This window comes from Ceratotherium simum, chromosome 10, assembly GCF_057802395.1.
Source record: "Ceratotherium simum simum isolate JZ-2026a chromosome 10, ASM5780239v1, whole genome shotgun sequence".
Lineage (NCBI taxonomy): Eukaryota > Metazoa > Chordata > Mammalia > Perissodactyla > Rhinocerotidae > Ceratotherium > Ceratotherium simum.
In genome coordinates, this window is record NC_141909.1 from 79277267 (window position 1) to 79302705 (window position 25439).

At 39.4% G+C, this 25439-nt stretch overlaps 1 long non-coding RNA gene across 3 annotated transcripts; it reads right to left on the bottom strand.

The window, feature by feature from the left end:
* Positions 1-7651: 7651 nt before the first annotated feature.
* Positions 7652-11610, bottom strand: LOC147916191 (uncharacterized). Of its 3 annotated transcripts, XR_015553500.1 has the most exons (4): positions 11281-11595; positions 9168-9245; positions 8720-8955; positions 7652-8606 (listed from the first exon to the last, which is right to left on the bottom strand). It is a non-coding gene; the product is annotated as an uncharacterized LOC147916191 (long non-coding RNA). The 3 variants fall into 3 exon arrangements; XR_015553499.1 differs by having other exon boundaries at positions 7652-9053; positions 11281-11610; XR_015553498.1 differs by having other exon boundaries at positions 7652-8955; positions 11281-11596.
* Between the last annotated feature and the right edge of the window lie 13829 nt (positions 11611-25439).

The window sequence follows — 25439 nt, forward strand, 5'->3', positions numbered from 1 at the left end:
TTCCTGGAGGTGCTGGTACCACCACTGCTGGGGATGCTGAGTTCACAGGTGTTGCCACCACTGCCAGGTGGGTCGGGGTCATGGGCGACACTGCTACTTCCATGGGGGAGGGGCGCCTGGGTTGTGAGCACTGCCAGGGTTCCCGAAGCCTCCGGTCTTGGGTGCTGGTGCAGTTCCTGGCACCTCAGCTTATGGGCACCCCTGCTGCTGCCAGGGTCTCAGGGGCTTGTATGCAGCTCCTGTTGCTGGAAGGGCCAGTGCGGAAAATGCTGCTACCACCAGGAGAGGGGGAGGGGGCTGGTTCATAGGCACCACTGTTGTCCCTGAAGCCTCAGGTCACAGGCATCACACGCCTCTGCTGGGGGATGGGGAGGGGCTGAGTCTTGAATTATGCTGAGGTTCCTGCACCCTCTGGTCGCGGACGTCAGAGCAATTCCTGGAACCTCAGGTCATGGGCACCACCGCTGCTGCCAGGGATGTAGGGGTCTTGGACGCAACTCCCGCTGCTGGGAGGGCCAGGGTTGAAAGCCAGGGGAGGGGGTGGGGGCTGGGCCACAGGTATTGTCATGGTTCCTGGAGCCCCTGGTCACAGTCGCAGCAGCAGTTTCTGGCCTCTGGGGGCGTGGGTGCCTGGGTTCCTGGGCCTCTGTTTGTGAGCATTACCGCAGTTCCCGGAGCCCCCACTCTTGGGAACTGCTCCCCCGGTTCTGCCGCCTCCAGGAGGGCCAGTCCACCCACCTGCAGATGTACAGATGCGTGGATCTCTCAGTTCTGGCGTGCTGTGCAGAGTCCTTTGTTGGTCTGTGGATGTCCTACTGGTTGTAACGCAGGGGAGAGACACAGGGAGCACGTCATCCGCCATGATGCTGATGTCACTCCTCCTGCTCGCACTTGGAAAGAGTAATTTTCCTCTCTTCATTTTCTCTATCTCTGTTTAGAACTCCTGCTAGTCGGATATTAGACCTCCTGGATTGCCTTTTTCTTAGTCCTTTTAAAATATTTTTCCATTTCATTCACTCTTTACTTTTTTTCCCCTTTGTGTAACTTACTTTTATTAACTTTGAAATTCTTTCTTTTGAAAAATATTTTTCAGCAATCGTATTTTTCATTTCTAAATGCTTTTGTGTTTTCTTCCTTTTTCGAGACATTATGTTCTTGTTTTTATGTTTTAAAGAAAAATTACTTGAATCAGAGAAACCCTTTAGTATCTCTTGCTGAATCTTTAATGATTCAGTTAAACTTTTTTTTTAAGTTCTCTTGCGTTCCCTGAGTCGTCGTCTTTTTTCACTTCAGAGCCGCTTGCTCTGTTTGGCCTCCTGGGCTGTTTTAGGCTTTAATTTTCCCCACGTGGTAATTCTCATGAATTGAAAGCGTGTGGAATGAATCAGTGCCTGAATGCAGTAGTCGAGTGTTCTGACTAGCCAGGGTGGGATTGCCGGCTGTTGTTTGAACAGGCCCTTTCCTTGCAGGACTCTCCCTGGAACAGGAGTTTGACTGGAGCTGGTGCTGTGGCAGAGTTTTGCTTCGGGAAGTGCTACTCAAAGTGTGCTTGGTAGACTGGTGCCGATCTGCAAACCGCTGTTACTGGGCCACCGTGAGACAAGCATGGAAATTTAGAATGCTGATATACATACTTTTGTGACATTTTAACACATTGCTGAGAAACCCAACCTGGCGTGCTTAATGTGGTTTTGCATTTAAATTTCGTACAGGAGTATATTTTGATGACTCAGCTACAATGACAGGAAACTATCTTACCCACATTACAGAGATTGTGACAGAATGTAGATCTGTGCACTGCTTATTTCATGGAGAAAGACTTTCTTTAAAAAAAAAAAATGAGCCCAAGTAAATTGTGCTTTAAAACCTGGTAAAAATATGTAAAAGTAATGTGTTAAATTTGAATTATTCCCCTTTTATTAGTGATAATATGGAAGTTGATTATAACAACTGTCAATGCTTGCTGAGGTATTATGATTATAGAGGGGAATGTTCTGTTAAAAATATTTGCACTGAAAAATGAACTCAGTCTTTCTGCAAGATAAAAAACAATTACGGTCTCAGTTTTTTAAAGATATAAATTGTTAATCAGTCTTGCTAATTTTTTCAGTTTCTCTGATAATTTAAAAATGATCACCAGACTTTTGTGCAAGGAAGGAAGGTAAAATGCTTTTCAATGCCACATAAAATTAAAAGCCAAGTGAAACTTTCTTTTTTCTACTTAGAAGATTTATTTATCTTCTTACATAACAAGACACAAAAAGTTACAACTCTTAAAACTGTGCACAAGAAAAAAAATTCTGTAAGCAGCAGCTTCCAAGATACAGATGTGGTGGGAGAGGGCAGCTCTCGGGAACAACCATTAACTGGGGGGCCCAGGCCTGAGCTCCAGGAAGTGTCACTGGGAGGAGCCTCCGCAGAGGGGCCCAGGTTGGGGGGACACAGCACCAGCGCGTCAGGATCGACCACCAACACGATCACATGACCAGGTGAGGCTGCTTCCGTTCACAGCATCAATGGATCCAGGGTGCTGGGAGGGAAGAGCTTTACAGAGTACGGGCAGGGGCCTTATGCAGAGGTCCAGAGAGCAGGGTGGGCCCTGGGAGGACTGAGAGGGCAGCTCCTGGCCCCCACTGCAAGCAGAGCAAGTGCCTCCAGGCTCTGTACTGGTCCTCATGCCTGCCCTCACCCCTGGCCAATCCTGGAACCGGGGTGGGGCTCCCAGAAGCGGGGTGCTGAATGTGCAACAAGAGGGGCCAGGCTGGAGAAATAAATTCCTAGACATGGTCATTGGAGAGCCTAGGGCACCTATAGCATGCATGCATGCACACACACACAAACACACGTTGCCTGGCCAGCTGCTTGGAAGAACAGAGTTTGTATGGATTGTTGTGACATGTCCATAATTTATTGACAATGAAGTTGGCAATGATGTTGGTATTGCAGATCTGTTAAAATTTATCATCAAAACACTTTAAAATTTAATAAAAAATTGTGAATTTTGTTTTCTACCAAAGGAAGGCCACACATAGGAAATTCATGGATCTAGAATCCACTTCTTTCATCAAAAGATAATTCAGAGGCTAGCCCTGTGGCATAGTGGATAAGTTTGCATGCTCCGCTTTGGTGGCCTGGGGTTTGCAGGTTCAGATCCCAGGTGTGGACCGATGTACTGCTCATCAAACCATGCTGTGGCAGGTGTCCCACATATCAAGTAAAGGAGGATGGGCATGGATGTTAGTCCAGGGCCAATCTTCCTCAGCAAAAAGAGGAGGATTGGCAGCAGATGTTAGCTCTGGGCTAGTCTTCCTCACCAAAAAAAAAAAGATAACTCAAATTTAACTAGAATAAATTATTGAAACTGGTTACTAAAGAATGGTGGAAAATGAATTTTGAAAATACAGCATCATTTACTTCATTTTGAATAAAAATTTAAAATAAATATCTGAACTTACTGAAATCTCCTTAAAATCTCTTCTTCCCCATCTATCAACATAATTCTGAGGCCAGTTTTGTACTGCGTATGTTGTTAAAGCAAAACAAAGAAACAGGTGATATCAGTGAAAATGGTAGAGCAAGAAATCCAAAAATTTGCCCCTTCATAAAAGCAATGAAACTGGCAAAAAATATCAGAATCTTGTCCCGATATCTGGAAATTAACCAAACACCTGCAGCAACCCAGGGAGCATTTATTTGAGAAAAACGTCTGAATTAGTAGGAACAGTAATCCTTGTGGCATTCTGACTTACCCTAGTCCCATCTCCCGCTCTCCAGCTCCACAGTAGCCTAGAAAACTAACAGCCACATTCCCGGTACCAAGAGGTAAGAACAGAGCTAGAGCTCTTTCAAAGTCTCATTCCCAGAGAATTTACGTCGTTTGACCTATCTGGTGGTTCCCTGGAGGACTCCACTCAAAAAGCTCATCTATATTTGAACTGGCTTGAAGCTCGCCAAGTGCTAAAAGCCTCTCCCAATGGTGGGGAGGCATCTGTTGAAAACAATTTCAGGCAAATCTTTTAAGTATGAGGCTGCTTGGGATGGATAACAGTTGGGGCAAACAATGGACTAACCAAAAGGCTTAAAAGGAAAAACTGAGGAATAAGATGTCCATAGGGGCTTTGAAAAGCTTTGACATATTTCTAGGGATCTAAAATGGCATGGGCATGTGTAGGTCTTTGGGCATGCTTAAGAAAGCCCTGAGAAGGCCTAGCTCTCACCTCTAGTTGACCTTGAGGCTCTGCATGAGCAGGGAGTGAAGGCTAAGACAGAGTTGTAAGCTGCCTGGCTGCATGTTAAAGGCTTGACCCAATATGTGCATAGAGCTCCCTGGCAAAGGCTTAGGGGCTTATTGGTTTCAAGTATTTAAGGAACTCTCTGCCTAGGTGGTTCAACATACAAAATCAATCAATGTAATATACCACATTAATAGAATGAAAGAAAAAAACCCCACATGATCATCTCAATTGATTCAGAAAAAGCATTTGACAGAATTACACCCTTTCATGATTAAAAACACTTAACAAACTAGGAATTGAAGGGAGTTCCTAACCTGGTAAAGGGCATCTATGAAAAGTCCACAACTCACATCATACGTCATGGTGAAAGACTGAGAGCTTTCTCCCTAAGTTCAGGAGCAAGACACTATACTAGAAGTTCTACCTAGGGCAATTAGGCAAGAAAGTGAAATAAAAGACATCCAGATTGGCAAGGAAGAAGTAAAACTACCTCTGTTTGCAGATGACAGATCTTATATACAAAAAACCCCAAAGAATCCACAAAAAAATCCATTAGAGCTAATAAATGAGTTCAACAAGTATGTAGGATTTGTTGTTGTTGTTAATGTCATCGAGTCAATTCTGACTCCTAGTGACCCTGTGTACAGCAGAGCAGAACCCTGCCCAGTCTTTCTGCACCATCCTCTCATCTTCCTGAGCTATATCAGACAATGCTCTGCTGCTATTCATAGGAGCTTTGTGGCCAATTTTTTGGAAATGGATGGCCAGGTCCTTCTTCCTAGTCTGTCTGAGTCTGGAAGCTCTGCTGAAACCTGTCCACCATGGGTGACCCTGCTGGTATTTGAAACACCAGTGGCATAGCTTTCAGCATCACAGCAACATGCAGTCGCCACAGTATGACAAACGGCGGATGGGTGGTGTGGTTTCCTGAAGGGGAAACGAACCCCGGGCTGCCACGGCGAGAGTGCTGAATCTTAACCACTAGACCACCAGGGCTGGCTAAGTATGTAGGATAAAAGACCAATAAACAAAAATCAATTGTATTATACACTAGTAATGAACAGCCCAAAAATGAAATTAAGAAAACAATTCCATTTAAAATAGAGTTAAAAAAGAATAAAATACTTAGGAATAAATTTAACAAAAGAAGTGTAAGACTTGTACAATGAAAACTACAAAGCATTGTTGAAAGAAATTAAAGAAGACCTAAATAAATGTAAAGACACCTCGTATTCATGAATTGAAAGGCTTCATATTGTTAAGATGGGAAAATTACCCCAAGTGATCTATAGTTTCAACGCAATCACTATCAAAATCTCTGCTGCTGTTTTGCAGAAACTGACAAGCTGATCCTGACATTCATACAGAAATGCCAGGGACATAGAATAGCCAAAACTATTTCAAAAAAAGAACAAAGTTGGTGGATCCACTTTCTCAGTTTCAAAGCTTACTACAAAACTACAGTAATCAAGGCAGTGTGGTACTGAAATAAGGATAGACATATAGAACAATAGAATGGAATTGAAAGTCCAGAAAATAAACCGGAAGTAAAAGTCCATGCATCTATGGTCAACTGATTTTTGACAAAGGATGCCAAGACCATTCAAGGAGAAAAGAGTAATCTTTTCAATAAATGATGCCAGGAAAACTGGATAGTTACATGCAAAATAATGAATTTGGACCCCTACCTCACATCATATTCAAACACTAACTCAAAGTAGATAAACTACCTAAAGTTAAGAGCTAAAACTATGAAATTTTTAGAAGAAAACATATATGTGAATATTCATGACCTTGGGTTAGGCAATGGTTTCTTAGATATGATCCCAAATCCACAAGTAGCCAAAGACAAAAATATACAAATTGAACTTCATCAACATCAGAAACTTTTGTGCATCAAAGGAAACTATCAAGAGAGTGAAAAAGACAGGGGCTGGCCTGGTAGTGTAGTGGTTAAGTTTGGCATGCTCCACTTTGGTGGCCTGGGTTTGCAGGTTCGGATTCCAGGCATGGACCTGCACCACTCATCAAGCCATGCTGTGGCAGCGTCCCACATACAAAATAGAGGAAGATGGGTATAGATGTTAGTTCAGGGCCACTCTTCCTCAAGCAAAAAGAGGAAGATTGGAAATAGGTGCTAACTCAGGGCCAATCTTCCTCACCAAAAAAAAAAGGGGGGGGGAGAAAATCCACAGAATGGGATAAAATGTTTGCAAATCATGTGTCTGATAAGGCTCTAGTAGCCAGAATATACAAAGATCTCTTACAACTCAACAATAAGAAGACAATTCAATTTAAAAATGGGCAAATGATTTGAACAGATGTTTCTCCAAAGAAGACATACAAATGGCGGATAGACTGAAAAGATGTTAATATCATTAGTCATTAGAGAAATGCTAATCAAAGCCACAATGAGATACCATTTTACACACACTAGGATGGCTATAATAATAATAATTTAAAAAGGAAAAAATAAGTGTTGGCAAGGATGTGGAGAAATTGGAACCCTTGTATATTGCTGATGAGAATGTAAAATGGTACAACCATTGTGGAAAGCAGTTGGTAGTTTCTGAAAAAGTTAAACATGAAGTTACCATATAACCTAGCAATTCCATTCCTAGGGATATACCCAAGAGAATTGAAAATGTATGTTGACACAAAAATTTGTATATTAATGTTCATAGCAGCATTGTTCATAATAGCCAAAAAGTGGAAACAATTCAATTGTCCATTAACAGATGAACGAATAGATAAATGTGGTATATCCATACAATAGAATGTTATTCAGCCGTAAAATGGAATGAAGTACTGATACATGTTACAACATAGATGAACATTAAAAACATTGTGCTAAGGGAAAGAAGTCAGCCAAAAAAGACCACATATTGTATTATCCCATTTATATGAAATGTCCAGAATAGGTAAATCCTTAAAGACAGGAAGTAGATTAGAAGTTACCAGGGGTTAGGGGAGGGGAGATTGGAGAATGACTGCAAACAAGTATGAGGTTTCCATTTGGAGGGATGAAAATCTTCAGGAATTAGTGCTGATGGTTGCACCACTTTGTGAATAGACTAAAAACCACAGATTTGTGCACTTTAAAGAGGCAAATTTTTTGATATGTGAATTATGTCTCAAAAAATAAAGAACAAAGTACACAGAAACAGTGTCAATATGTATTATCCTCTGTAAATAGCATTGTTGATAATTCAACATGTATTAAATTAAAAAGCAAGAATTGGGCTTATTTTTTACAATAAAACTTATAATATTTTTATACATGGTGTCCATGCAAAGCTCATAGATTTTTTGTATGAGTAGTTCCTATTTCCTTTTTTTTATATGTAGTCTTTTTTTTGTTTTATAATTTTATTTATTTATTTATTTTTCCCCCAAAGCCCCAGTAGATAGTTGTATGTCATAGCTGCACATCCTTCTAGTTGCTGTATGTGGGACGTGGCCTCAGCATGGCCAGAGAAGCAGTGTGTCGGTGCACACCCGGGATCCGAACCCGGGCCGCCAGAAGCAGAGTGTGTGCACTTAACCGCTAAGCCACAGGGCCGGCCCTCCTATTTCCTTTATAACCTCTTGTTTAGTTATAATTGCAGAATGACAAAAACTTATTAATGTAATAATCCTGTTTTATATACCTGTATGCACACTTTCAATAAATGTCTACCATTTTTGTAATTTTTTTCCTATTTTAAGTTTGTTCTGATTACAGTGATTGAAATGCAATCTGTGTCTCGTGGATTTAATAATAAGACATTTGGGCTTGTACTTTGTATGTCTTTGCTTTTAAAATTTAATTTTTCTAGTAATTCATTTCTATTGTATTTTAAAAAATAACAGTCTACAGGGGCTGGGCTGGTGGCGCAGCAGTTAAGTTCATGCACTCCACTTCGGTGGCCTGGGGTTCACAGGTTCGGGTCCTGGGTGCAGAGTGATGCACCACTTGTCGAGCCATGCTGTGGTGGCATCCCATATAAAGTGAAGGAAGATGGGCATGGATGTTAGCCCAGGGCCAATCTTCTTCAGCAAAAAGAGGAGGATTGGCAGTGGATATTAGCTCAGGGCTAGTCTTCATCACAGGAAAAAAAAAATACGACTCTGCAATGGATTAAAATTTTTTTAGAAAAGGAACTGTTCCTTCACAGGTGCTTTGAGAAGGCTTGGCATGGGACAACTGGGTTGGAGTGGATCCTGGCTCCAGGATGCCAGGAAGAGTACTCTATAATGGAGTGTCGATGACAGAAGATGTCCACCTTCCCAGATAAACTGGTTACACGTTACAGTGTGGATGCAGTTTCTTTAGAGAAAACGTCCTTTATGGTAATTTTCAATAGTGGCAATGTTGGCCTTCCACGTGCTCTGGAGGGAGTGGGAAGGGGGTGAGAGAGAGGTGACTGGCACAGCTGTCCCCTAGATTCACATTCAATCATTCCCTCTGTTTTCCCGCCTCTCTCTCCCTTCTGCCCACGTACCTGCCGTTTCTGAGGCCAAGACTCTCAGGGCCTCCGTAGGGGCAGTGGCTCCCCTTTACAGTTTCCCCGACAATTCTAACCTGAGCTCCAGCTTCCTTTGCTGCCTTATCCATCTGCTTCTTGTCCTCTGGAAATTTGTTGAAATTTCTTGTCTCCTGATATCCCGGTTCCTTGTGTTCTTTGTTGTATGAGTTTATTCCTCTTTGTGCTTCTATGTTGTCATCTCACTGGGCTCTCTGGAGGGATGGGAGGTCGATATACATGTTCAGTATAAGCCTGAAGTAGTTTAGCCTGTGGTTTGGATCTTCAAAGCATTCATAAATTCCTTTAACAGCTAAATATAAAATAGTGTAACATCTCTTAAGTGTTTGAACTGAGATTTGTCCAGAAAATTTAAGAAGTTACCAGTTTTACCTCAAATATATAACATTTTAGATTAAAATTTTACCTTGATGTAAATTATCTGGATTAACTCGTTTGAGAGTCACTTGGCGAATGGAGACAACACCATTGTTCTGTTCCTCATCTGAAAGAACCACAACTGATATTTGTAAAGTTGTCTTCACACACATTTCATTCATTCGGCGAATGTGGTTGAGAGCCTTACGTACAGGTACTGTCCTAGGTGCTGAGGATACAGCAGTGAAGAAGACAAAGCTCGTTGCTGTCACAGTTTTCAGTTAATAGGAGGAGAGAGACTGCAAATAAGTGAGTGATGTAAGATTTTTCAGACAGGAAAAAGTACTACGAGGAAAACAGAATGATATTAAGTGATTGGCGGAGGAGGGTGGCGCCATTATATAAAGAGTCAGGGAATGGGTTTACCCATTCACAGAAATATTACAGACGATTTACAACGAAGTCTATATTATAGGGTCACCTGTAATCTCATTGCTCAGAAACAATCTCTGTGAGCTTTTTAGGGTATTACTTATTGTCTTGAAAAAAATTATTTGCCTAGTTTATATCATATTCTATATATAATTGTATTTCTTTTTTATAATTAATGTTATTACATAAGCAGTTTTTGAAGTTATTAAAAATTTTTTATCATCATCTACTTTAATTACTGCATAATGGTGTACACATTTTAAATTTATTTAGCCAGTCCTCTATTAAGACCTTTCTGTTCCTGGTTTCAATGATTATACTTACTTCTATAATGAACATCTTTGTGTATTTATTTGACTTATTTTTAAAGGATTGAGTCCATTATTGAAATTATTGTATCAAAGTATAATAACATTGTTAAGGCTCTTAGACCAACATTTCCAAGTTGTACTTCAAAAGGGTTATTCAAATACATACTTCCAAAGTCCAAGCATTTCCTGAAGCAAGTGTTTCCATTTTTGAATGTTTTTTAATTTGATAGGTGAAAATGGCATATTGTATTATTATTATTACAGTTTTTATGTTTTTGGACTAATGAAATTTAACATTATTTTTCCACTGATTTCTTATGCTTAGGTTTAACACAAATGCATACATGAACACACTTATAGAGTGCTTTGGTCATTATTTCTTTTATAAAATTTGATTTTTAATTCATCTTTCTCTGAATTTTGATTTTTTTCATTCAGTAAAAGTGTTTGAGAATCTCTGAGTCAACTGGAAAAGTGGGCGTTTACTTATTTTCTGGATGTGCCCCAGTGTATTCAATCACCCCTGTGTTGATGAGTGATCTCTTTGGTCCTCCTTTTGTGCACCCATGGACAAAGTTGCAGTAGCGCCCTTGCACCCCATTCTTACATACTGGTGCTTTCCCATCTGAGAGAGCTTGTATTGCCCAGAGTGGGATTGCTTGGTCAAATGTGTGTATAGATTTTAATTTTAACAGATATTATCAGATTTCTTTATAGAAATGCTACAAGAGTAATGTTTGAGCATGTATTTTCTCTACACTCCTGTTCTTTAAAAAATATCTAGAGCAAATATTACAAAATATTGAGTTTTAACAAAACTGTCTAGTGAATATACTGGTTTTTGTTCCATTATTCTCTGTGCTCTTCTGTGTACTTGAAGTATTTTATAATAATTTTTAAAAGTTATAATAGGGGCGGAGTCAAGATGGTGGCATAAGCAGACTCTGAACTCACCTCCTCCCGTGGACACAGCCAATTTACAACTACTCGTGGAAAAATTACCCCTGAGACAGAACTGAAAACTGGATAAGAGGAACTCCTGCAACAACGACAATCCTAACTGAGGTGGAAGAGGCAGAGACTCCCTTCTGGAGAGGAAAACGCCGCCTTCACAAGCCGCCAGCTTCACGGCCGCTGAGAGCAGCCCACAGGTACGCACCCTCCCTGGAGGCGCGGGGCCCTGAGCCGGGGAGCGCCCCCGCTGTGGGCATTTTGTGGACCCAGCACAATCGAGACGAGTGGCATAATATCTGACTTTGCCTGCTACTAAAGCATTGGGGAGCACCCCCAGAAAACCCGGTTCACAAAGAAACTAAAACTGGCTCTTAAAGGGCCCACGCACAAACTCAGCCGTTTCAGAAAGCATCCTAAAATCACCAGAAAGAAAGGTGCACAGTGCTGTGGTGAAAAGAGACTCACCTAATAGGTCCTGAGTGCATCTCGGCGAGGGGTGAGACCTCTCCAGGGACTGGGACATTGGCGGCGGCCATTGTTGTGGCCTGATGTGAGCGTGCTGACACAGACGCCATTGGAGTTCTCCCTGAGGCCTGCTAGCCCAGGGTCTGCCCCACCCGCTAGAGCACCAATTTAATCCAGCTCAGCGAGGGCAGGCAGCCCACCCTAGAGACTGGCCCCACCCAACAACAAGCCCTCAGGCAACGTGTGGGCCTGCATAGATTGGTGACTGGATTCTCTGAAGCCTGGCAACTGAGCCGACTTGAGCGGGGCAGGGTGTGTACAGGGAGCGGGTGGAGAGTGTGGGGCAGTGGTGGAGTGTGTGGGGCTCCCGCTGTGGAGAGACTGGGTCCGCTTGGGGAGGTCGGGGCGCTCACACGGGGCAGGACTGTGTTGACTGTGTGTGTGGACCTGTGGGCAGCAGGGCTTGTCAGCTGCAGAAGACTTGTGCTTCTCAAAGACCCACATAGGAGGTTTGCCCCACCTTCCAAAGCCTGAAACAATTGGGTGCTCCTGTGCCTGAGGCCAGCCCCACCCAGCTGCAATCCTCAGAGAGCTGACAAGAGACCTAATAGGCTAGAGGCTTACAGCAATTGTAAGGCCCTGAGCCTAACAACCTGCCACGCTGGGGGCCTACTCACTTAAAAGAAATACTGCAACACAAATGTGGTATTAGAACTTACAGCCAACTGTGCTGGGGATCCCCACACCTGATAAAGAGACTGAAGGGCCCACAACAACTACAAGCAGTTGAGCATTACAACAGCTGGCCAGGAGCATAACTCAGCCTCCATGGGCGCCTACAGGGAGAGCTAACAGGCCACAATAGAAGGACACACGTAGCCCACATAGGGGTCACCCCTGGAACATTGAGAACTGAGGGAAGCACACTGGAAGCCTCCTAAGGCATCACTTACATAAGGTCACCTATCCAAGAGCAGGAGATGTAGCTGACCTACCTAATACGTAGACACAAGCACAGGGAAAGAGGCAAAATGAGGAGGCAAAAGAATACATTCCAAGTAAGGGAACAGGACAAAACCCCAGAAAAGGAACTAAGTGAAACAGAAATGAGCAACCTACCCGACAGAGAGTTCAAACTAAGAGTGTTAAGGATGCTCCCTGATCTGGGGAGAAGAATAGATGAACTCAGTGAGAATATCAACAAAGAAATGGAAGATATAAAAAAGAACCAATCAGAAATGAAGAATACAATACTGGAAATGAAAAATTCATTAGAGGGACTCAAAAGCAGAGTAGAGGATACAGAAGAACGGATCTGTGAGCTGGAAGAAAGACTAGAAGAAATTACCCAAGGTGAACAGGTAAAAGAGAAAAGAATTAAAAAGAGTGAGGACAGTCTAAGGGACATCTGGGACAACATCAAGCGCACTAACATCCGTGTTATAGGTGTCCCGGAAGGGGAAGAGCGAGACAAGGGGGCAGAGAATCTATTTCAAGAAATAATACATGAAAACTTCCCTAACCTAAGGAAGGAAACAGACATCCAGGTACAGGAAGCACAGAGAGCCCCAAACAAGATAAACCCAAAGAGGCCCACACCAAGACACATCATAATCAAAATGTCCAGAATTAAAGATAAAGAGAGAATCCTAAAAGCCGCAAGAGAATGTCAAGTTACATACAAAGGAAACCCCATAAGGCTATCAGCTGACTTCTCAGCAGAAACCTTACAGGCTAGAAGAGAATGGCACGATATATTTAAAGTGCTAAAAGGAAAAAACTTACAGCCGCGAATACTCTACCAAGCAAGGTGATCATTCAAAATGGAAGGAGAGATCAAAATTTTCCCAGATAAGCAAAAACTAAAGGAGTTTGTCACCAAGAAACCAGTGCTACAAGAAATGTTAAAGGGACTGATTTAAGGGGAAAAGAGAAGACCACAAATAGGAAAAATTATCTATTTCCATGATAAGAACGTAATGGATACAAATGCACAAAAAAGAGGTTAGATATGATATCAAAAACATAAACGGAGGGAGGAGGGGAGTTAAAGAGTACAGCTTTCAGACAGAGGTCAAACTAAAGTGACCATCAATTCTGTATAGAAGAAGAAAGGAACAGAGAAGGACTACTAAAACATTGAGAAAAAAAAAAAGTAAAAAAAGACAGTAAGTACATACTTATCAATAGCTACTTTAAACGTCAATGGACTAAATGCTCCAATTAAAAGGCATAGGGTGGCTGACTGGATAAAAAAACAAGACCCATATATATGCTGCATATAAGAGACACACTTCAGACCTAAAGACACTCACAAACTGAAAGTGAAGGAATGGAAAAAGATACTCCACGCAAATGGCAATGAAAAGAAAGCTGGGGTAGCAGTACTCATATCAGACAAAATAGACTTTAAAACAAAAACTGTAAAAAGAGACAAAGAAGGGCATTACATAATGATCAAGGGAACAATCCAACAAGAGGATATAACACTTGTAAATATCTACGCACCCAATGTAGGTGCACCTAAATATATAAAGCAATTATTAACAGACATAAAAACAGAAATAGACAGTAACACAATAATAGTAGGGGACTTTAACACTCCACTTACACCAACGGATAGATCATCCAAACAGAAGATCAATAAGGAAACATTGGCCTTAAACGACACACTAGAACAGATGGACCTAGTAGATATATACAGAGCATTCCATCCAAAAACCGAAGAATGCACGTTCTTTTCAAATGCACATGGAACATTCTCCAGGATTGATCACATATTAGGCCACAAAACAAGTCTCCATAAATTTAAGAAGATTGAAATAATACCAAGCATCTTTTCTGACCACAACGGTATGAAACTAGAAATCAACTATAGGAAGAAAATCAGAAAAGCCACAAATACATGGAGATTAAACAAAATGCTACTGAACAACGACTGGGTTAACGAAGAAATCAAAGAAGAAATCAAAAAATACCTGGAGACAAATGAAAATGAAAATACGACATGCCAGAATTTATGGGATACAGCAAAAGCAGTTCTAAGAGGAAAGTTTATAGCGATACAGGCCTATCTCAACAAAGAAGAAAAATCTCAAATAAACAATCTAACAATGCACCTAAAGGAACTGGAAAAAGAAGAACAAACAAAGCCCAAAATCAGTAGAAGAAGGGAAATAATAAAAATCAGAGCAGAAATAAATGAAATAGAGACCAAAAAAACAATAGAAAAAATTAATAAAACCAAGAGCTGGTTCTTTGAAAAGATCAACAAAATTGACAAACCTTTAGCTAGACTCACCAAGAAAAAAAGAGAGAAGGCACAAATAAGTAAAATCAGAAATGAAAGAGGAGAGGTTACAACAGACACCTCAGAAATACAAAAGATTATAAGAGAATACTATGAAAAGCTATATGCCAACCAATTAGACAATCTGGAAGAAATGGATAAATTCTTAGAATCATACAACCTTCCAAAACTGGATCAAGAAGAAGTAGAGAATTTGAATAGACCTATCACCAGTAAGGAGATGGAAACAGTAATCACAAACCTCCTCAAAAACAAAAGTCCAGGATCAGATGGCTTCCCTGGTGAATTCCACCAAACATTCAAAGAAGACTTAATACCTATCCTTCTCAAACTCTTCCAAAAAATTGAGGAGGGGGGGAAGCTCCCTAACTCATTCTATGAAGCTGACATTACCCTGATACCAAAACCAGACAAGGACAACACAAAAAAAGAAAATTACAGGCCAATATCACTGATGAACATCAATGCGAAAATCCTCAACAAAATACTAGCAAATCGCATACAACAATACGTTAAAAAGATTATACACCATGATCAAGTGGGATTTATTCCAGGTATGCAGGGATGGTTTAACATTCGCAAATCAATCAACATAATACACCACATTAATAAAATGAAGAACAAAAATCACATGATCATCTCAATAGATGCAGAGAAAGCATTTGACAAGATCCAGCATCCATTTATGATAAAAACTCTGAATAAAATGGGTATAGAAGGAAAGTACCTCAACATAATAAAGACCATATATGAGAAACCCACAGCTAATATCATCCTCAATGGTGAAAAACTGAAAGCTATCCCTCTAAGACCAGGAACCAGACAAGGATGCCCACTGTCACCACTCCTATTTAATATAGTAATGGAAGTCCTAGCCAGAGCAATCAGGCAAGAGAAAGAAATAAAAGGGATCCAAATTGGAAAGGAAGAAGTGAAACTGTCACTATTTGCAGATGACATGATTTTATATATAGAAAACCCTAAAGAATCCACCAGAAAACTTTTAGAAGTAATAAACGAATATGGTAAAGTTGCAGGATACAAAATCAACATACAAAAATCAGTTGCATTTCTGTACACTAACAACGAAGTAACAGAAAGAGAAATTAAGAATACCATCCCATTTACAATTGCAGCAAAAAGAATAAAATACCCCGGAATAAACTTAACCAAAGAGGTGAAAGATCTGTACGCTGAAAACTATAAAACATTTCTGAAAGAAATTGAAGAAGACACAAAGAAATGGAAAGATATTCCGTGCTCTTGGATTGGAAGAATTAACATAGTTAAGATGTCCATACTTCCTAAAGCCATCTATAGATTCAATGCAATCCCTATCAAAGTTCCAACAACATTTTTCACGGAAATAGAACAAAGAATCCTAAAATTTATATGGAACAACAAAAGACCCTGAATAGCTAAAGGAATCCTGAGAAAAAAGAACAAAGCTGGAGGTATCACACTCCCTGATTTCAAAATATACTACAAAGCTATAGTAACCAAAACAGCATGGTCCTGGCACAAAAACAGACACACAGATCAATGGAATAGAATCGAAAGCCCAGAAATAAACCCACACATCTATGGACAGCTAATCTTTGACAAAGGAGCCAAGAACATACAATGGGGAAAAGAAAGTCTCTTCAACAAATGGTGTTGGGAAAACTGGATAGCCACATGCAAAAAAATGAAAGTAGACCCTTACCTTACACCATACACAAAAATTAACTCCAAATGGATTAAAGACTTGAATGTAAGACCTGAAACTGTGAAACTTCTAGAAGAAAACATAGGCAGTACGCTCTTCCACATCGGTCTTAGCAACATCTTTTCAAACACCACATCTGACCGGGCAAGAGAAACAATAGAAAAAATAAACAAATGGGACTACATCAAACTAAAAAGCTTCTGCACACAAAGGAAACCATCAACAAAACGAAAAGACAACCTAACAAGTGGGAGAAGATATTTGCAAACCATACTTCTGATAAGGGCTTAATCTCCAAAATCTATAAAGAACTCATGCATCTCAAGAACAAAAAACTACCAGCCCAATTAAAAAATGGGCAAAAGACCTGAACAGACATTTCTCCAAAGAAGATATACAGATGGCCAACAGACACATGAAAAGATGTTCAAAATCACTAACTATCAGGGAAATGCAAATCAAAACTACAATGAGATATCACCTCACGCCCGTCAGAATGGCTATAATTAACAAGACAGGAAACAACATGTGTTGGAGAGGATGTGGAGAGAAGGGAACTCTCATACACTGCTGGTGGGAGTGCAAACTGGTGCAGCCACTATGGAAAACAGTATGGAGATTCCTCAAAAAAGCAAGGATAGAACTACCATATGATCCAGCTATTCCACTGTTGGGTATTTATCCAAAGAACTTGAAAACACCAATTTGCAAAGGTACATGCACCCCTGTGTTCATTGCAGCATTATTCACAATAGCCAAGACTTGGAAGCAACCTAAGTGCCCACCGAAGGACGAATGGATAAAGAAGATGTGGTATATATACACAATGGAATACTACTCAGCCATAAGAAACGATGAAATCCAGCCATTTGTGACAACATGGATGGACATTGAGGGTATAATGCAAAGTGAAATAAGTCAGAGGGAGAAGGTCAAATACCGTATGATTTCCTTCATTAAGTAGTAGATAATAACAACAATAAACAAACACATAGGGACAGAGATTGGATTGGTGGTTACCAGAGGGGAAGGGGGGAGGGAGGAGGGTGAAAGGGATAATTTGGTACATGTGTGTGGTGATGGGTTGTAATTAGTATTTTGGTGGTGAACATGATGTAATGTATGCAGAAATAGAAGTACAATGATGTACACCTGAAATTTTTAGAATGTTATAAACCAATGTTACTGCAATAAACAAAAAATTAAAAAAAAAAGTTATAATAGTGTCCTCACTGATATTTTGAGCACTTTATAACGATATTTAAAATGAGTAATTCTTGCATTATATTTGTTGTCATTATTTCCTCTGCTTGTTTGCCTTTTTTCACAGTTTTTCTTTGCAACTTTATTGAGGCATATCCTACATAGAATAAAATTCACCCATTATAACTGTATAGTTCTATGAGTTTTCATAAATTTATAAAGTGCAATCATCAGCGTAGTCCAGTTTTAGAACCCTTCCGTTACTCCAGAAAATTCCCCTGTGCCTGTTTGAAGACATTCCTTGCTCCCGGCCTCAGCCCCAGGCAAACATTGATTTGTTTTCTGTGCCTATAGTTTGCTTTTCTTAAAAATCTCATATAAATGGAATCATACAGTATGGAGCCCTTTGTGTCTGGCTTCTCCCACATAGCATAATGTTCTTGAAGGTCACCCATGGTCTGGCATGTATCACTAACTCATTCTCTTTTATTCATATATTTCATTGTATTGATATACCACATATTGTTTATCCATTTACCAGTTATGTACATTTAGATTGTTTCCCGTTTTTGTCTGTTATAAATAATGCTGCTATTATAAATACTATGCATTATTATAAATAACATGTATGTTCACATACACATCTTTGGGCGTGAGTTTTCATTTCTCTTGAGTAGATATTTAGGAGTGAATGTTTTTAGCTTATTGAGAAACTGCTGAACTGTTTTCCAAAGGGACTGTGTTGCTTTTGTATTCCCACCAGCAATGTATGAAGATTCATTTCTCCATATCTTCACCAACATTTGATTGTCAGTCTTTTTGATTATAGACATTCTAATGTGTGTGTAGTGGTATCTCATTGTGGTTTTAACTTGCATTTCTCTAAGCACTAATAATATTGAGCAGCTTTCATGTGCTTACTTTTCATCTATAATATATTCTTTGGTAAATTGTCCAAATTTTTTGCCCATTTTTTATTGGATTGTTTGTCTTCTTTTTATGGAACTATAAAGTTCTCTGCAGAGTTATGGAGTTCTTTGTTTGAGTTACAAGTCTTTTATCAGATACATAATTTGCAAATATTTTTCTCAGCCTGAGATTGTCTTATGTTTATTTATGTATTTATTTACTTATTTATTTTTATTTTTCAATTATTTTATTGAGGTTATAATGGTTTATAACATTGTGTAATTTTAGATATACATTACTATTTATCAGTTTCTGTATAGACTGCATTGTGTTCACCACCAAGAGTTTAAATTTTATCCATCACCAATACATATGTGCCCCTTTACCCCTTTCTCCCACCCCACAATGTCTTGCATTTTTTTGAATGATGTGTTTTGAAGAGCAAGAGCTTTCAATGTTAATGAAACAGAATTTATCAATTTCTCTTTTATTGACTTTGTTTTGGCATCATAGCTAAGATATCTTTGCCTAATCCAAGGCCACAATGATTTTCTCCTGTTATCTTTTCAAAGTTTTGTAGATTTAGTGCTTAACAGCTACGTCTATGACCAATTTTAAGTTAACATTCATGTATGTGTGGAGTAAGGGTCTAACTTCATATACACATTTTGCATGTGAATTTCCAATTGTTCTAGCATCATTTGTTAATGAAAAGACTATCCTTTCCCCATTGAATTACTGTGGCAACTTTGTTAAACATCTATTGACTACAGATTTATGGGTTTGTTTATGATCTTTCTATTCTGTTCCATTGATTTATCTATTTGTTTTTATGCCAATACCACATTGCCTTGATTATCGTAGCTATATAGTGAGTTTTGAAATCAGGTAGTGTAAGTCCTCCAACTTTGTTCTTTTTCACCATTGATTTGGCTAGTCTATCTCCTTTGCCTTTCCATATAAATTTTGGGGTCAGTTTGTCAATTTCTTTCTTTTTTTTTTAAAGATTTTATTTATTTATTTTTTTCCCTCCAAAGCCCCAGTAGATTGTTGTACGTCATAGTTGCACATCCTTCTAGTTGCTGTATGTGGGATGCGGCCTCAGCACGGCCGGAGAAGCGGTGCGGTGCAAGCCTGGGATCCGAACCCGGGCCGCCAGCAGCAGAGTGCACGCACTTAACCTCTAAGCCATGGGGCCTGACCAATTTGTCAATTTCTATAAAGTAGCCAGCAAGGATTTTGCCAGAAATCACAGTGAATCTATAGATCAAGTTGGGGAGAACTGTGATCTTAAAAATACTGAGTCTTCCAAGTTATGACCATGACATATTTCTCTATTTATTTAGGTCTTTAATTTCTCTCATTTCACTTTTCAGTGTACAGGTCTTGCACTTTGGTTAAATTTGTTCCTAAATATTCTATTCTCTTTGACGGTATTTTGAAAAGAATTATTTTTCTCAATTTTATTTTCATATTATTTGTTGCTATATAGACAGAAATAAATTTATTTTTATGAATCGATTCTGTGATGTTGTTAAACTTTCTTGTCAGGTCTAGCAGGTTTTTTTTGAGATTCCTTAGGATTTTCTACATAGAAGATTGTGTTGTCTGCAAGTATTATAGAGTTTTACTCCTTCATTTCCAATCTGTATGCATTTAATTTCTCTTTTCTTGCCTTATTGCACTGGCTAGACCTTCAGTACAAGATTAAATAAAAGTGGTGAGAGTGGAAACATCATGAGCTTATCCCATTCTCAGGGGAAAGTCCTTCACCATTGAGTGTGATATCAGCTGTAGGCTTTTTGTAGATGCCACTCATCAGTTTAAAGAATTGATACAGTTTTAGACTAAGTGTATGTTTAAAATGTTTATGTAAGAAAATGCATGAATCTTTTACTTTGTGATTTCTTTTATAGCTTTTAAGCTTGTCTTTTCCTCTTTTTTTTCATATTATCTTTCTCTTTTTGTTGACTGAAAAGTTTACCATTTAATTTCTGTCACATAAGTTACAAAACAGGAGCATTGGAGTCAGACTGGCTTGAATCCTGTCACTTCCACGTACTCGTTGTGTGACCTTGCGCCATTTCTTCACATATAAACTGGTGTAATCATAACACTCCCTTTGCTATGTAGTTGTGAAGACTAAAAGGGATCATGTATCATTTTGGGGTCTGAGGTGGCCGGGTTGTATGGCCAGCTGTCCAGCCAAATGAGGGAGAAGTCACCAGAACACACTCTTTGGGAAAGGGGCATGACCTGTTTTCTGAGAATCAGGTGTGGGAGTAAAAATGAAGTGGTTAGTGAAAGAAATAATTTTAATTCCTAAAATACATATATGAAAGTTACTGAACTTGTATATGTAACATTTATTCAGCTATTTTCCTAAGCTTTAAAAATTAATTTTAGTAATTTTCAAATAATTCACCTTGTTTTTCTAGGTAAAAAAGTCGGTTTTCTTCAAATACTTATTACTTAGTATCCTTTTTTTTTCTTGTTGACTGAAAATTTCAGAACAATGTTAAATCATAATGACCACAACAGGCATCTTTTTGTTCCTGATTTTCACAGGATGTTGGTTGCTAGTAGGAAATATATTTTATTTTGATATCATGCTAAAAATATATATTTCTATTCCTAGTTCTAAAAGTGTTTTGGTGTTTAAATTTATCCAATATTATTTGGTATTTATTAAATTTTTTCTTATTTTACGTTGTAGTGTATACAATTAATTCAATATTTACCTTTCTTACTAGAGAATACATTCTATGGAGTGGAGACAATGCCTATTTATATATCCATTGCCTCACACAGTACTTGACAATTTATAATGCTCAATAAATACTAATAAAATGGCAATGCATTACAATAATAAATTTCCTAATACTAAAGCATCTTTCAATTCCTGAAATAAATTCTACTTGGACTGTTCCTTCAATATACAATTTAAATATTTTTTGCAATATTTTATTTATGATTCTATACCTGTATTCATACGAAAGATTAACTTACAGCTTAATATCTTTGGATAAATTGTTTTTAGCTTTTTATCTTTCGTTGTTAGGTTTGTTCTTGCTTCATAAAATGAACTCAATAGCCTCCTTTGTTTTCTCTGTATGTTTTAGTACAGTGTGAATTATGTATTACTGGAGAATTTAAAGAAACCTACCTGTAAAGCCACATAAGACTAGAATCGCAGTTTTCAAACCTAACCACACATTCGAATTACCTGGAGAGCTTCTAAAAATCCCCAGTCCCAGGCTGCATCCCTGATAAATGAAATCAGAATCTCTGGCTTGGGACCCAGAGATCGGCATTTTTAAATGCAAAATAAAATGAAAGACTCGATGGTTTATAAAGTTTGTGCTAGATCTAATATTTTCTGATTTTGTCCATAATCGGTCCAACTGTAAATATTGACTCGTCTGTAATCTGCTTGCTCTGCTTCCCAGTAACTGATGGAGTCCAACATGCGTACCGACAACAGGAGCGCCACGAGCCAGCCTCTCTGCCTTTCTCTCTCTTGAATCTTACACCAAACCAGTACGGTAAAGCAGATAATATCATCACCATTTTAAAAGCAGATGAAACTGAGACTTTGAAGGTTAAGTGGCACAGCCTCTTAACTCCCATCATTTTGTTATTTCAATCAATAATAGAGTCTAAAGACCAAACAATAAAACAATGGTTAACATACAAGAAAAGAAATACCAGCTCATTAACTAATCAGGAGGTCTTATTTCCAAAGAGTAAATCTGATTACATTGCTGCCTGTTTAAAACCCTTCAATGGCTTCCTTATGCCTAAAGGAAAAAAAAGCCCAAATTCCTTTGTGTGGCATAAGAGGTCCTTTGTGTGACACAAGATCTGGCCCCTCATTACCTCTCCAGCTGTATTTCTCAAAAAGCTCTCTCCCGCTTCTTGTACTCAGTCATGCAAAATGTTTCGCAATTCTCCAAATCCTCTGGCGTTTTTGTGCCCAGGCCTCTGCTCAAGTTATTTGCTTTTTCTGAAATGCCCATCTTCCAAATCCTCTTTTCCCTGCCTCCCTCCAACTCTGTTGACCAATTTATCCTTCAAGACTGATTCAGTTCAAAGGCCACCTTCCTTCCTTCCTGCTTCTAGAGTTCCCCTATAAAACGGTGATGGCCCAAAGGGCGGTGACCATTTGCTAATCATCCTATCCACACCACCCAGAGCAAGGCCACTGTTGGTGTTTAATAAAGGTTTGTCAAACGAAGGAAGGCTAGTCATTGTCAGTCTTGACCCCTCATATTTGAAATATGTGAAACATACAAAGTAAAGTAAATTATAATTCCTGATAGGGGCTGATATCAGGGACTGTAGCAGATCTGTGTTGAACCCGAGGTCTTACTTATTAAATTAAATCTTCGCTGCTGCCTAGTCTCTGTCTCCTGGATGCTCAAGGGGTCTCAGTGGAGGAGGGAGGCTGATGAAGCTGGGAGCCACACTGCCATCAACGTATTGTTTTGGTAGTTCCAAAATTTAGGTTTCTCCTCAATAGTGATCATAAAAATTTGAGAAAATAGGGGCCGGCCTGGTGGCGTAGAGGTTAAGTGGGGGCACTCCGCTTTGGCAGCCTGGGGTTCGCCGTTTCGGATCCCAGGTGTGTACCAACACACTGCTTGTCAAGCCATGCTGTGGCGGTGTCCCATATAAAGTATAGGAAGATGGGCATGGATGTTAGCCCAGGGCCAGTCTTCCTCAGCAAAAAGAGGAGGATTGGCAACAGGTGTTAGCTCAGAGCTAATCTTCCTTACAAAAAAAAAAAAATTCAAGAAAATAAAAATACTCTACATTAGGAAAAAAGTAGGGATTCTTTCTTTAGTTGGTTGTTACATTTTTAATGAAGTGAAAGTTCAAACAAGACGATAATCATAAAAACCATAATTGTCCTTTCCTGTTAATGACCAAGTCTAGCCAGCTGGATTGTGTGTAGCATGTATGCATTGTGTATGTGAGTAGTGTGTGCATACGGGTTAAAGTTTATCTGTGCTTCTGCACTTAGACACACACCCACAGTTTGCAAGACAGTCTCATATATAATTAGGCTGTACATCTGTGACACAGCCAACGTCCCCACTGTGGAAGACGCCTGGGCTGGAATTCCTCTGTGCAGATTCACGTCCTGGGGTGCTCATCTTGTCCTATTGCTATGTGCTCTGTGGCTACACACCTGGCTGAGAACAGGATTAATGTTGATGAGAAACGTGCCTGGCTCTCTGCACAAAAGATGATGTCTGAGTGGAAGGTCGCCAAGGGGGGATTAAAAGCAAGAATGCGAAAATGTGCTCAGCAATCCGTGCGTGAGATGATGAGCTTGCGAGCTGACATTGGTCTGTGCAGTTCCCGGTCTCTTATTCACATGCAAGATTTTCGTGCTCTTCGTTCAGCCTTCAACATTTTAAGCAAAGATTAAAAAAAAAAAATCTAACAGGAAAGAAGGAGCCACAGTGAAACTTGGGGAGTCAATCTGGATCTGAATAAATATTTGTCAGATTGGAGAAGAGCCGAGAGCAGTAAGATGCTTGGATTCTATCCTATTCTCTTGGGCATGAAGAATGATTGTGTCAGGTAAAGACCACGAACCCTTCTCTGATGGCTCCTTCCCACGATGGCCCCTCCTTGAATTTGCACTTGGGAATTTGACACATACTAGTACTGACTAGCCCTCTAACTGTATCATGTGTTTTAGTTTCTCCTCTCCAATGAGGTTGTGATATTCGTGAGAATAGAGGAAATAGATTGTAATTTTTTATAGCCCACCACAGTACGAGGCTCATTAGAAACTGACACACAGGTGTTAATTTATTACAAATGCTTAAACAATTAAGTAAATGGCTATCATTTAAAAATAAAACCAAACTGTGAAGAACTCTCTTTCCATTAGTGGAGACTTTCCAGATTTTTTTTAAGGAGCAGGGAGGCAGTGGGCGTGTTGAGTTTTCAGTTGGATATTTTGCTGCCAAGAAGAGAACCTTAGGGTATAGGAAAAAACAAAGCCTGAAGCCAAACAAATATGATAGTTTTCAAGTGCTCACTTAATTTTAAAACCATAGCATTTTTCATTGCCTTTTACCTTAAAAAAAGAGAGCAATGCACATCTGCTCAAAATGCAATCCAGAAGTGAAATGATGAAATAAAGCTGTGTTGCACACGTACAATTGAGACTCCTCTGTTCATGCCCCAAGCCCGCCTGAGGACACGCTCACACAGCCTGGTGTCCGTGCCCAGGGTGCCTGCCAAGGGACCAGAGACATGGCTGATGACAATCATTCATGATTTCAAATCGTAGATGCTGAATTCTTGAAGATTCCTGTTTTGAACAATCCCATTTGAGTTTATACAGGAACAAGCTGTCTTCAACATTCACGCCTGGCCCCAGGCACAGTGATGCAGATAGAATAGGCTTCCTTCATTCCATGCCTCCATTTGCTAGAATTCTACACTTTTCTACAGAAGTTTGTTCATGTTAGTCTAGCCCCTCACAGGATTAACTTTACTGAGTTGTACTTTAATATTAATTCTTATCCACTTCAATTTCTGCAAAAACTCTTATGGAGGATATTGGCCATCATTTCTTCACTTAAATCCATGCATATGAATCCTTACATACAGCAATTCTTTTTAGATTTGGTTTCTAGGGAAAATTTTTTTAAAAAATCCACATTGTTTTCTTCTGTCAGCTAATCATATGATACATTTCTCTTGTTTCCACTTTTCCTTGGCCTCCAGGAAGCTCAGAGCCATGTTTTATTCTCAATTGTAGAAACTATGTTACATGCTAGCATTATTGTATTCACTATATTTTTTCCTCTTGATCCTTAGTTCCCATCTCCATTCTTCTTTTATTAAGTCTATCATATGCTTTTTGTTGTAAACTATATCAAAACCATTTTGGAGAAAGTCAGGGTTTATATAAATGATAAAGCATAATTGTCTTTTATTGTCCAGCTAAATTGTCTTTGTTTTAGATTACATGCCTCTAGAAGAAATGGACTGTGTCTCTTT